Raw genomic sequence first — 12591 nt, 5'->3', positions numbered from 1 at the left:
TGCTGAACTACAGTGGCCTTATAAAAAACGAGTAATGGAGGAAACCCAACACGAATCACAGGAATTCGAGACCAAAATCTTTATCATAAACAAGATGGTGGTTGCCGCATCATCATAGATTTGACTAATTTGAATACTTTCGTACTATATATTCATTACTAGATGGAAACCTTTGTTACTGCTAAGCAATTGATTTCCTAGGTTACTACATGGCAAGCATCGTTTTAAAAGATACTTACTATACAGTACCCATTAGAGGTGACCACAGATGTTATTTAACACAATAGATCATCTGGGGTTCACCTTTAACACAGATCACATGTCAGTGACTTTGCCGAAAGAAAAGGTTACAGCCTTCATGGAGGCTTGCAGCAAAATCATTGACATCACAAAACCATCCATCAGACTGGTAGCAAGAATAATTGGCATTATAGTGGCTGCGTTTCCAGCCACACAAATCGGACCTTTACGTTATCAAAAATTACAGAGGGCTAAAATAAGAGCACTCAAAAATTATGGTGGTCATTTTGACAGACCAATGAAGCTACCAACAGAGGCCATAATGGAACTAAAATGGTGGAAAGATAACATTAGGCATTGTTCCAATCCAAACATTATCAGCTACCCATCTATGGAACTACAAACTGACGCCAGTGCACTTGGATGGGGTGCTACCAATTCCATCTCCAGCTGTGGAGGAGATGGAATGCACAGGAGGCATCATTATTACAAACATTGTGCATAAACTACCTGGGAATGTTAAGTGCATTCCATGGCCTTAAGCCATATTGTTCTGGGTTATATCACCAGCATGTTAGACTACAAATTGACAACACCACTGTGGTAGCATATATCAACCATATGGGTGGAAACAAATCGACATCATGTGACAATCTGGCCAACACAATTTGGCAATAGTGTATCCAGAGAGAGATATTTGGATATCAGCTACCTACTTACAAGGTAAACTAAATTTAGTGGCAGACAACAGGTCACGCAAATTTAATGAAAACACTGAATGGATGTTGGATAAAAATGTATTTGCTGAAATTACAGCACGGTATGGAACACCAGATATCAACTTATTCGCATCCAGGCTCACACCAGCTATTGAATTATGTTCATGGGAACCAGAACATGGGACAGTGGCAACAGATGCATTTTCACTGCATTGTGGATTGTTTATTTATGCATTCCCTCCTTTCTGCCTCATCAGTCGGGTATTTAGGAATATACAGCAAGACTCCGCGTCTAGTATTTTGATAGTACCCGATTGGCCTACTCAACCGTGGGTCCCGGTGATACTCGACATGGTATTAGAACCATGCACCACCATCCATCATAGACCTAATTTACTGGTTCATCCCGCAACAAGGGGAAGTTACCCATGTCATAATTATATAAACCTATTAATTTGTAGAGTTTGAAAGCACTGGTTTACTACACCTGGGACTGACGGACCGAACAGTAGATATTATTTCAGTGGCCAACAGACAGTCCACCAAAAAACAGTACTTGGTGTCATCAAGAAATGGGAAGTACTGTCACAACAATAAACATCACCCACAGATCTATGAACATCCTGTCTGTTCTGGAATTCCTGGCAAGTCTCCATTACGATGAGAGGCTCAGTCATAGTGCCATCAACTGCACCAGAAGTGCTCTGTCAATATACCTGTGGCAAGGAACAGAGCAGCATTCTGTTGGGGCACACCCTGGTAACCAAACTCATGAGGGGCATTTTTAACGTTAATCCCCCAAGAACCAGGTACTCCCAAATATGGGATGTGAGCATTGTACTGACCATGTTAAGAAACTGGTCTCCAGCTACAGCTCTGTCCCTACAGAAACTGACTATGAAAACAGTCATGCTACTGGCCTTGGTCGCGGCACATAGGGTCCAGTCGCTACAGAAACTAAGGCTGGACAACATGACTATTTCATTTGGAAATTTAACTTTTCACATCAATGAATTAGTCAAACAAAACAGACAGGGTCAGCAGGCCTAAAAACAGAATTCAGGGCCTACCCGACAGATGATCATCTCTGTATTGTAACACACTTACTATTATATATGGAGTATACTAAGATCATCAGAGGGAAAGAATTGTCACTTTTAATCAGCTACAAACAGCCACTCAAAACAGTGACAGTCCAGACCATCTCTAGATGGCTAAAACAGGTCCTAATAAAGGCTGGAGTACACTAGCATTTTTAAATCTCACTCCACCAGGGCTGCAGCTACATCGGCAGCTATGAAGTTGGATGTTCCTATTGTCCAGTCTCCGCTCCCACCCTTGATCATATACTCAACTGGTATCTCTTCTCTAATCTTACTATGTTTAGTCATTACAGTTATCTGTGATTTCACACCGCTGCTTAGTCACTCTACTAAACAACGTACCTCGGTGACTGCCAATCGGCACCCCCCCCCCGGACACTTATTATTTTTTTTATTCAAATCGTTTGCTATGTCGCTCTTCAAGGGAGATGCTAAATGCATTTCGTTGTCTCTGTACTGTACACTGACAATGAAAATTAAAATTGAATCTGAATCTGAATCTGAATGACATGCATGCATCCTGGTGGGGTTCTTCACGTAATCCCTCAAGGTTACTCCTCATAAAATAAAGATCAAACTTCAAACTGGTAAGTTCTCGTTTAATCTTACTATTTTACTTCGGAGTCACGTGAGTGACTACATGAAGATTTTAAAAATCTGTGATTTCATGCCGTGGAATGAGTCCATGCTTCACTCACTGCTGTAGTCATCCAAGGGAGGAAGTATGTTATCGTATTCAGACATGAATCAAAATTCAAACAATAACAATTTATTTTAACAAAAATAATGATCCCTTGGGATAAATTATATGACAGAATTCAAAATTGTTTCTGCAAACACTGCAGGTTTGGTGATCGGTATATTATAAAACTGTTGGAAGGTCTTCTCTCTAGACAATACTGCTGTAGCCAGGATATGGTCCATAGGCACTTCCATGTCTCTAGCTGCCGATTTTGCTGTTGCCCTGGGGGAATGAGATTTAAAAATGTCAGTATCCATCCCAGCAGCTCCCAAAACCTGTCTGAGCCATCTAGAGATGGTCTGTGCTGATAACCTGCCATGAGGCTGTTTATGGCTGACCCATAGCGTCAATTCACTACCTCTTAAGGTTTTAGTGGATTTTAAATATAGCAGAAGGTGTGTCATAACACACAGTCGGGTATCTGATGGGTATGCCCGGAATTACAAATTCTGTCCTGATGTTCCTGGTCTATTTTGTTTAACCAGCTCCAAGATGCGAAAGTTTATCTTGTCTGTTGATACCATCATATTGTCCAGTCTCAGTTTGAGTAGGGACTGGACCCTTTGAGCTGAGACCAGTACCATCAGCATAACTGTTTTTAACGTGAGCTTTTCCAGGGACAGGGACATTGCTGGTGACCATCCCCCGAGCAATGTTAGTACAACACTGACGTCCCATATCTGGGAGTACCTCGCTCTAGGAGGGTCTGTGTTGTAAATGTCCCTCATGAGTTTAGCAACTAGAGGGTGGGATCCCATGGAATGCTGTCCTGGTGCCTGCCGCAAGTATGCTGACAGGGCACTCCTAGCGCAATTGATAGTGCTGTAGCTCAGTCCTTCATCAAAATGAAGGCAGGACAGGAATTCCAGGACATTGGTAACTGTAGCTGTATTATACGCTACACCAGTCCTTGAGCAATACAATTCCCATTTTCTTATCCTCGAGAGGTATTGCTTCTTTGTTGACTCGATAGGCCACCGTGATCATGTTCATGGTCCTGTCCATTAGTCCCAGCTCCAGCAATGGTCTCGTTAGATTCAGCAAACCGATTGATCCTGTCATGGCATGGGTGACTCTCACCCGTTACAGGATGGACCAAAAGATCTGGTTGTTTAACGATGGACATCTATGGTTCCGAGACCATGTCGAGGACCACAGGGAACCATGACTCAGTAGGCCAATTGGGTACTACCAAAATACCAGATGCTGAGTCCATTTGTATTTAGCGTAGAACCCGACTGATGAGGCAGAAGGGGGGGAAAGCATAGAAAACCAATTTTCCCCAATCCAGCGAGAAAGCGTCCATCGCTGCTGCCCCAGGGTCTGGCTCCCAAGCGACATATGTTGGTAACTGGTGATTGATGCAAAGAAATCGATATCTGGTGTTCCAATTCACATAGTAATATCAGCAAATACTTTGTGGTCCAACATCCATTCAGTGTTGTCAATAAAATTTTGTGACCTGGTGTCTGCCACTGTATTAAGCTTTTTGAACATTGAATTCTCCCAATTTTGTTAGTCCTTGCTGTCTCCTCCCCTCCCTCAGCCCTCCTGCTGTCTCCTCCCATCCCCAGCCTTCGGGCTCCTCCTCCTTTTTCCTTTCTTCTCCCCACCCCCCCCCCGATCAGTCTGAAGAAGGGTTTCGGCCTGAAACATTGCCTTTTTCCTTCGCTCCATAGATGTTGCTGCACCCGCTGAGTTTCTCCAGCTTTTTTGTATATCTTCGATTTTCCAGCATCTGCAGTTCCTTCTTAAACGCTGTATTAAGCTTACCTGGTAGGTAAGTTGCTGATAGCCAAATATGTCTATTGACACACCATTGCCAGATTGTATTGGCCAGATTGTCACATGATATCAATTTTATTCCACCCATATGATTAATATATGCCACCACTGTGGTATTATCAATTTGTAGGCGGACATGCAGATGGTGCATTGTTGAACAGTATGCTTTTAGACCATAAAACGCACCCAACATCTCTAAATAGTTTATACCCAGTGTTTGTAGTTACGATGATTCCTGTATATTCCATCTACAACCAGTACTGGATATAGTGTTAGTAGCTCCCCAGCCATGAGCGCTGGCATCCGTTTGTAATGTGAATGATGGGTTACTAATAATGATGGGGCTGGAACAATGCCAAATATTTTGCTTCCACCATTGTAACTCCGAGATCTCATTGACTGGTAACTCCATAGGTCGATCAAAATGACCTGCATGTTGTTTTAGCGCTTGCACTTTTGCCCTTTGTAAATTTTGATAATGCAAAGGTCCAAACTGAGTAGCTGAAAATGCTGTTACTAATTTCCCAATTACTCTTGCCACCTGTCGAATGGATTGTTGACTTGTAACAACCAATTTGTTGCAGGCTTCCACAAAGTCTGCTGCTTTACACTTTGGCAATGTTGCAGACATGGGGATAGTGTTAATTGTGAATCCCAGATAGTCCATGGTTGTGGATGGTGTCAACTTAGATTTATCTGGATGGATGATGAACCCCAGTTTTTCCAACAAATGTTTGGTAGCTAACACTGCTGATTTAGCTAGTTCCAGGATTTTCCCCACAATTAATATATCATCAAGATATGCCATGACAGTATGATTTTGTTTCCTGAGTATTGCCAATGCCAGTTTTAATATCTTGGTAAATAGTCTTGAGGCTGATGATAAACCATTAGGCAACGCTTTATACTGCCATGGTTGCCCCATCCAGTTAAATTTTAGGTATCAACGATAATCCTTATGTATGGGTACTGAATAGTATGCATCTTTTAGATCGATGCATGCCATGAAGTACCCTTCAGAAACTAATTGTTTGGCAGTAACAAATGTTTCCATTTTGAAATGAATATACTTTACAAAAGCGACATCCACCATCTTTTTTGGTTTTCGTGAATATATTGGATACAAATTCTAGAGAGTCATATTCCGATCTCTCTATTACTCCTTTGGCATATAACCTCCCAAGTTCTGCATGTCCTTCCAATTTCTCTTGTTGGGAGAGTACAAACTCTCGGTTAGGCACATGTTGAACTGGGGGCATGCCTCTTTGGGTGAACTCAATTTCATATCCCTGAATACTTTGTAGTATATAATTATCAGTAGTAATAGACCTCCATGCCTCCCAAAACAAGTGTAACCTTCCCCCTGTTAGTACAGGACCTACAACTTTTATGTTCTGGAAGGAACCAGACCCACTTACCTCCATGGTTACCGGTGGTACGTTCACTTCTTCGGCTTCTGCCTCTTCTGTGGACGAGGCGCCGGAGTGCAGGGTTGGCGCATTTTCCATGAGGGTCGCTCTGGGTCTTGGCCTAAAAAAGACCTTTGTGGTTGCTGCACGGCTCTCATGCTTTCACTAGCATCCTGGTGTCGGTGCCTGCTGGTGGATGCATAGGGGTGCTGCCGTCTGGGGTGTGTGGTCTTGCTCGTTCCTGATGATGCCCTCATGAGCCTGACGGCTTTAGCCTCGTCATCAAGCTCCTTGACATGTTTTGACAAGTTTCCCCCAAATAGCAGTATCTGTGGTTGTGTAGCAGCTGTTTTACACAACCCTGCAAATTTGGGGTTTAGTGCAGTTTTTATTGCGCTCTTTCTTAGGCAATTTATCTCATACTGAGTATTGCAGAGCAGTGCCACTGTATCCTGCTGAGTGTCCGTCATCTCTGTACCATCGACAGAATGAGCGAAGGCTGTTATGCCTGATGTCAGAAGCTTCAGAATCTTCTGTAGTTTGACCTCCTGGGTTCTTATGCCAGCCCCAATGTACCCCCAGATCGCACTGTTTACTGCAGGGACATTTAACAAAATACAGTTCTCAGGAGGCATATACTTCTCTGGAGTTTCGTTGACTACCTGTTCCTGTAGTGGATGGAAAGACAGGTAGTCGATGTTGGCCGCCAGCTTGGCCTGCAACAGTCGTCCTGATTGCGGTGGCACCGCAAATTTGGTGACCACTCCCAGCAGCTCTTTTGGATCCTGCACCCCCAGCACACTGCCGGTTTCTTCAGCCATGTCACCTTCTTCAGGGCCTGCCCAGCCCTGGCCCGCAATGCTCCCCTCTGTAGAGGGAAATGCATTGAACAGCCCTGGGTAAGGTGCTGTTATGGGTGTGCGATGAGCCTCATGAGACGCGACCCTCTTTGACTTCTTCCCCTTGTCCATTGTTGCTAGAACAGAAAACGCAACAAGGGAAAGTAATACGACCTCAGATAAGAGAACTTACCTGTAGGTCCCGTTTTTAAACTTTGCCGCGGGAGAGCACTTCCCCCGCCTGTCGCTGTGCAATGCGTGAGATGATATGTCGCGCATGCATGCTGGTGGGGTCTTCACGTAGTCACTCACGTGACTCCGAAGTAAAATACCCCAGTCCTGCTTTTTCCACATATCCCTTGATTCAGTTAGCCCTAAGAGCTAAATCTAATTCTCTCGTAAAAACAACTAGTAAATTGGCCTCCACTGCCTTCTGTGGCAGAGAATTGCACAGATTCACAACCCTCTGGGCGAAAAAGTTTTTCGTCATCTCAGTCCTAAATAATAATAATAATAATAATAATAATAATAATAATAATAATAATAATAATAATAATAAATAATACATTTTATTTATTAGGCACCTTTCAGACATCTCAAGGACACCTTACATAGGTTAACAGGAAATATAAACATATAATCAGAATAAAATAAATAATAAAGACATCACAGAAACACAAATTAAAAACAGAATTCAGTCCAAAAACAAAAATCAAAAACACAATGTGAAGAGAGAGCAGCGGCAGCTAAAGCGCGCCAGCGTCCACTCTCCCATCAGGGCAGCCATCTTGGACAAAGACTAACAGGATTACCTTATAGACAAAAAATCATCCCCCCACATTGGACACCACTGTGAGGGAAAGGCACAATGTCCAGTCCCTATCCCAAGTTCACCCCAAAGTCAGGCCTATTGAGGCCACCGCAATTGCCTCTACGGATGCCCGATGTTCCTGGCCGTTCTCACTGGGTGGTCTTGCCCCAGCGTCGGGAGAGTCCTCTCAGCGGCTGGGCCACCTGGAACGGCCGCTATCTAGCTGGAGACCGCGGCTTCCGAAGCCGACAATGCCGCGCCGGTTTGGAGCTCCCAGGCTCCAGATGTTGAAATCGGCGCCACCCGCTCCGCTCCGCAGACCCGCAGCCCGGAGGTGTTGAACACGGCGGTCTCAGCTCACCAGAGCTCCAGCGCATCGAACCAACGTGGCGACCCAGGCAAGGCATCGCCCGCTCCGCTCCGCGATAGCGCTCCAGCGCTGTGCCGCCACCGAGGCCGAGGTGCTGGGCAGTCCCCTCCAGTAAACGGCGCTCCAAGCCCGCTGGAGGCCGCGAGGATGGGTCGACGGGCAGCCCGGAGAAAAAGCTGCCTCACCGACCAGGTAGGGACCTAGAAGTAAAATTGCCCCCTACCCCCCACATTAAAAAGTCCATTTCTCCAACGGACAAAAAACAGGACTCACTAAAAACTTTTTAAAAAAGCGAATTAAAACGGACGGCTGCTGGCTAGCAGCCGTTCCCCAAGATGGCTCCTCCTCCTCGATGGCTGACCCCTTATTCTTAAACTGTGACCCCCGGTTATGGACTCGCCGGATCCGGAACATTTTTCCTGCATCTACCGTGTCCAATCTACTAACAATTTTAAATGTTTCAATAAGATTTCCTCTCATCCTTCTAAATTCCAGTGAATACAAGTCCAGTCGACCCTTTTGTCCATCATATGTCAGTCCCGCCATACCGGGGATTAACCTGGTGAACCTACGCCGCACCACCTCAATAGCAAGAATGTCCTTCCTCAAATTAGGAGACCAAAATAGTCCAGGTGTGGTCTCACCAGGGCCCTGTACAACTGCAGTATGACTTGCTCCTAAACTGAAATCCTCTCGATATGAAGGCCAATTAGCTTTCTTCACTGCCTGCTGTACCTGCATGCTTACTTCCAGTGACTGATGTACAAGTACACCCAGTTCTTGTTACACCTCCCCTTTTCCTAATCTGACACCATTCAGATAATAATCTGCCTTCCTGTTCTTGCTCCCAAAATGCAAACCTCACATTTATCCACATTACATTGCATCTGCCATGCATCTGCCCACTCACCCAATGTATCCAAGTCACCCTGCAGCCTCATAGCATCCTCATCGCAGCTTACACTGCCACCCAGCTTTGTGTAATCCCCAAACATGGAGATATCACATTTAATTCCCTCGTTAATAAATATATTAAATTATTGGGGTCCCAGCACCAAGCCTTGTGGCACCCCATCATTCTGAGAAGGACCCGTTAAATCCAACATTTGCTTCCTATCTGCCAACCAGTTCTCTATCCATGTCAATACCCTACCCCCAATACCATGTGCTCTAATTTTGCACACTCATCTCTTGTGTGGGACCTTGTAAAGGCTTTTTGAAAGTCCAGATACACCACATCCACTAGCTCTCCCTTATCCATTCTACTCGTTACATCCCCCAAAAATTCCATAAGATGTCAAGCATGATTTCCCCTTCATAAATCTATGCTGACTTTGACCGATCCTGTCGCTGCTTTCTGAATGTGCCACTATAACATCTTGAATAATCAACTCAAGCATCTTCCCCACTACCGATGTAAGGCTAAGATGACCTTCTAACTTCTATACTGTGACTGAAGGTGGCCAATCTGCCAAATGCCTTTTTGACCAACGTATCTACTTCTTACTTTCCCTTCAAGGAACCATACACCTGCACTCCTCGATCCCTCTGCTCTACAACACTCCCAGAATCCTGCCATTCACTGTGTAGGTCCTGCCCATATTAAACTTCCCAAAATGCACCATCTCACATTTCTCTATAATGTGCAATTCCTCAACAATTCCTTATAACATCTGGCCAATCAAGCAAAATCATGCTGCAATTTTTCACAAATATTTTCACTATCTGCAAAACCACACACTTTTGTATTATCAGCAAACGTGCTAATCTTGCCATGCATGTTCTCATCTAAATCATTGATATCGATGACAAACAATAGCGGGCTCAGCCCCAAGCCTAAGGCACACCACTAGTCACAGGCCTCCGGTCTGAGAAGCAACCTTCCACCATTATCCTCTGCTTCCTTCCATGAAGCGAATTTTCTACCCATTCAGCTATCTCTCCTTGGATCCCATGCAATCTAACCTTCCAGAGTAGCCTACCATGCAGAACCTTGTCGAATGCTTTGCTGAAGTCCATATATACAAGATCTACATCTCTGCTCTCATTGACCTTTTTGGTCAGGTCTTCAAAAAATCTATCAGATTTGTGAGACACGACTTCCCACATTCAAAACCATGCTGACTATCCTAATAAACCTACTGACTCCCATGGGCACCTGGACTACACTTCTTCCCACCCTGCTTCCTGTAAGGACTCCATCCCCTACTCCCAATTCCTCCATCTACGCCGCATCTGCTGCCAGGATGAGGCGTTCCACACCAGGGCATGTGAAATGTCCTCATTCTTCAGGGAACAGGGGTTCCCCTCCTCCACCATAGATGAAGCTCGCACCAGGGTCTCTTCCATACCCCACAACACTGCTTTCTCTCCCGATCCCCCCACTCGCAACAAGGGCAGAGTCCCCCTAGTCCTCACCTTTCATCTCACCAGCCGTCACATCACAACAAGTTATCCTCCGTCAGTTTCGCCACTTCCAACGTGACACCAGCACTCGCCACATCTTCCCATTTTCCCCCATGTCTGCCTTCTGCAAAGACCGCTCCCTCCATAACTCCCTTGTCAATTCTTCACTTCCCACCCGTACCACTCCCTCCCGGGCACTTTCCGTTGCAACCGCAAGAGATGCAACACTTGTCCCTTCATCTCCCCCCTCGACTCCATTCAAGGGCCTAAGCAGTCGTTCCAGGTGCGACAGAGGTTCACCTGCACCTCCTGCAACTTCATCTATTGCATCCGCTGCTCTAGATGTCAGCTGATATACATCGGTGAGACCAAGCGTAGGCTGGGCGATCGCTTCGCCGAACACCTCTGCTCGGTCCGCAATAACCAACCTGATCTCCCGGTGGCTCAGCACTTCAACTCCCCCTCCCATTCCCCATCCGACGACCTCTCTGTCCTGGGTCTCCTCCATGGCCAGAGCGAGCAACACCTGAAATTGGAGGAACTGCACCTCATATTTTGCTTGGGGAGTCTGCATCCTGCAGGCATGAACATTGAATTCTCCCAATTTTGTTAGCCCTTGCTGTCTCCTCCCATCCCTCAGCCCTCGGGTTCCTCATCCTTTTTCATTTCTTCTCCCCGCCATCCCCCATCAGTCTGAAGAAGGGTTTTGGCCCGAAACGATGCCTATTTCCTTCACTCCATAGATGCTGCTGCACCCGCTGAGTTTCTCCAGCATTTTTGTGTAGCTAATCAGTCCTTGTTTGTCTAAATGTGTGTATATCCTATCCCTCAGAATACTCTCCAGTATCTTTCCAACTACAGATGTTAAGCACACTGGCAAATAGATCCCAGCATTTTCCCTGCAGTCTTTCTTTAAAAGAGGCACAAAATTTGTCAACCTCCAGTCTTCCGGCACCTCTCCTGTATTTAAAGCCAACTAGTAAATTTCAACCAGCACTCCCGCAATGTTTTCACTGGTTTCCTACAATGCCCTTGGATATATCTGATCAGGCCCTGGAGTACCTTCATACATGATATTACCTTCAGCACCTATTCAAGCGTAACACTGACTGCTCTCAAGACTGCCCCAAGTTCCTCGGTAAATACAGCGGAGGAGTACTCATTGAAGATCTTGCCCATCTTCTGTGGCTCCACACAGAGGTGACCGCTTTGATTTCTGAAGGGTCCCACTCTCTCTCTAGTTACTATTTTCTCCCTGATGTATTTATAATATTTCTTGGGGTTGTACTTATAGTTATCTGCCAGAGCTATTTCCTGGGCCCTTTTTGCCCTTCTAATTTCCTTTTTTACTTTTCTCCTTAGTTTCCAAAACTCCTTCAGGGATGCACTTGATACCAGCTGCCTATACCTGTCCCATGCATCTTTCGCATTCTTGGACCAATGCTTCAAATTCCCTCATCAGCCAAGCTTTGTTGCGTTTGCCTGCTTTGTCCTTCACTATAAAGGGGACTTCCACATTCTGAGCTTTCATCAGCACACTTTTAAAAACATTTCACTTGGCCGATGTTCCTTTCCCCTCAAATAACCTGCTCCAGTCAACTTGAGTGAGACCTTCTCTCATACCCTCAAAGTTGGTCTTACTCCAGTTGAGCATTTTAACACGTGTACCCTCTCTGTCTCTATCCATAACTATCTTAAACTTAATCGAACTGTGGTCACTGGTCCCAAAAGGCTCCTCCACACACACTTTATTAACTTGCCCTTCCCAATTTCCCAATACTAGATCCAGCGTTGCCCTCTCACGTGTGGAGGCCACTACATAATACTGTAGAAAACTCTCCTGAAACTTTTGAGAAATTGCACCCCATCTAAACCTTTCACACTACGATATTCCCAGTCTACATTGGGAAAGTAAAACTCCCCAACCGTAAAACCTTATTTAACTTGCAGCTGTCTGCAATCTCCCGGCACATTTGTACTTCTAATTCCCATTGACTATTCGGGGGTCAGTTGTAAACCCCCAGCAAAGTGATCATCCCTTTCACGTTGGTAGACAAAAATGCTGAAGAAACTCAGCAGGTGAAGCAGCATCTATGGAGCGAAGGAATAGGCGACGTTTTTGGTCGAGACCCTTCTTCAGACTGATGTGGTGGGGAGCAGGAAAAAG

This window comes from Leucoraja erinacea, chromosome 20 (assembly GCF_028641065.1).
Source record: "Leucoraja erinacea ecotype New England chromosome 20, Leri_hhj_1, whole genome shotgun sequence".
NCBI classification, from domain to species: domain Eukaryota; kingdom Metazoa; phylum Chordata; class Chondrichthyes; order Rajiformes; family Rajidae; genus Leucoraja; species Leucoraja erinaceus.
This window is presented reverse-complemented; position numbering follows the sequence as displayed.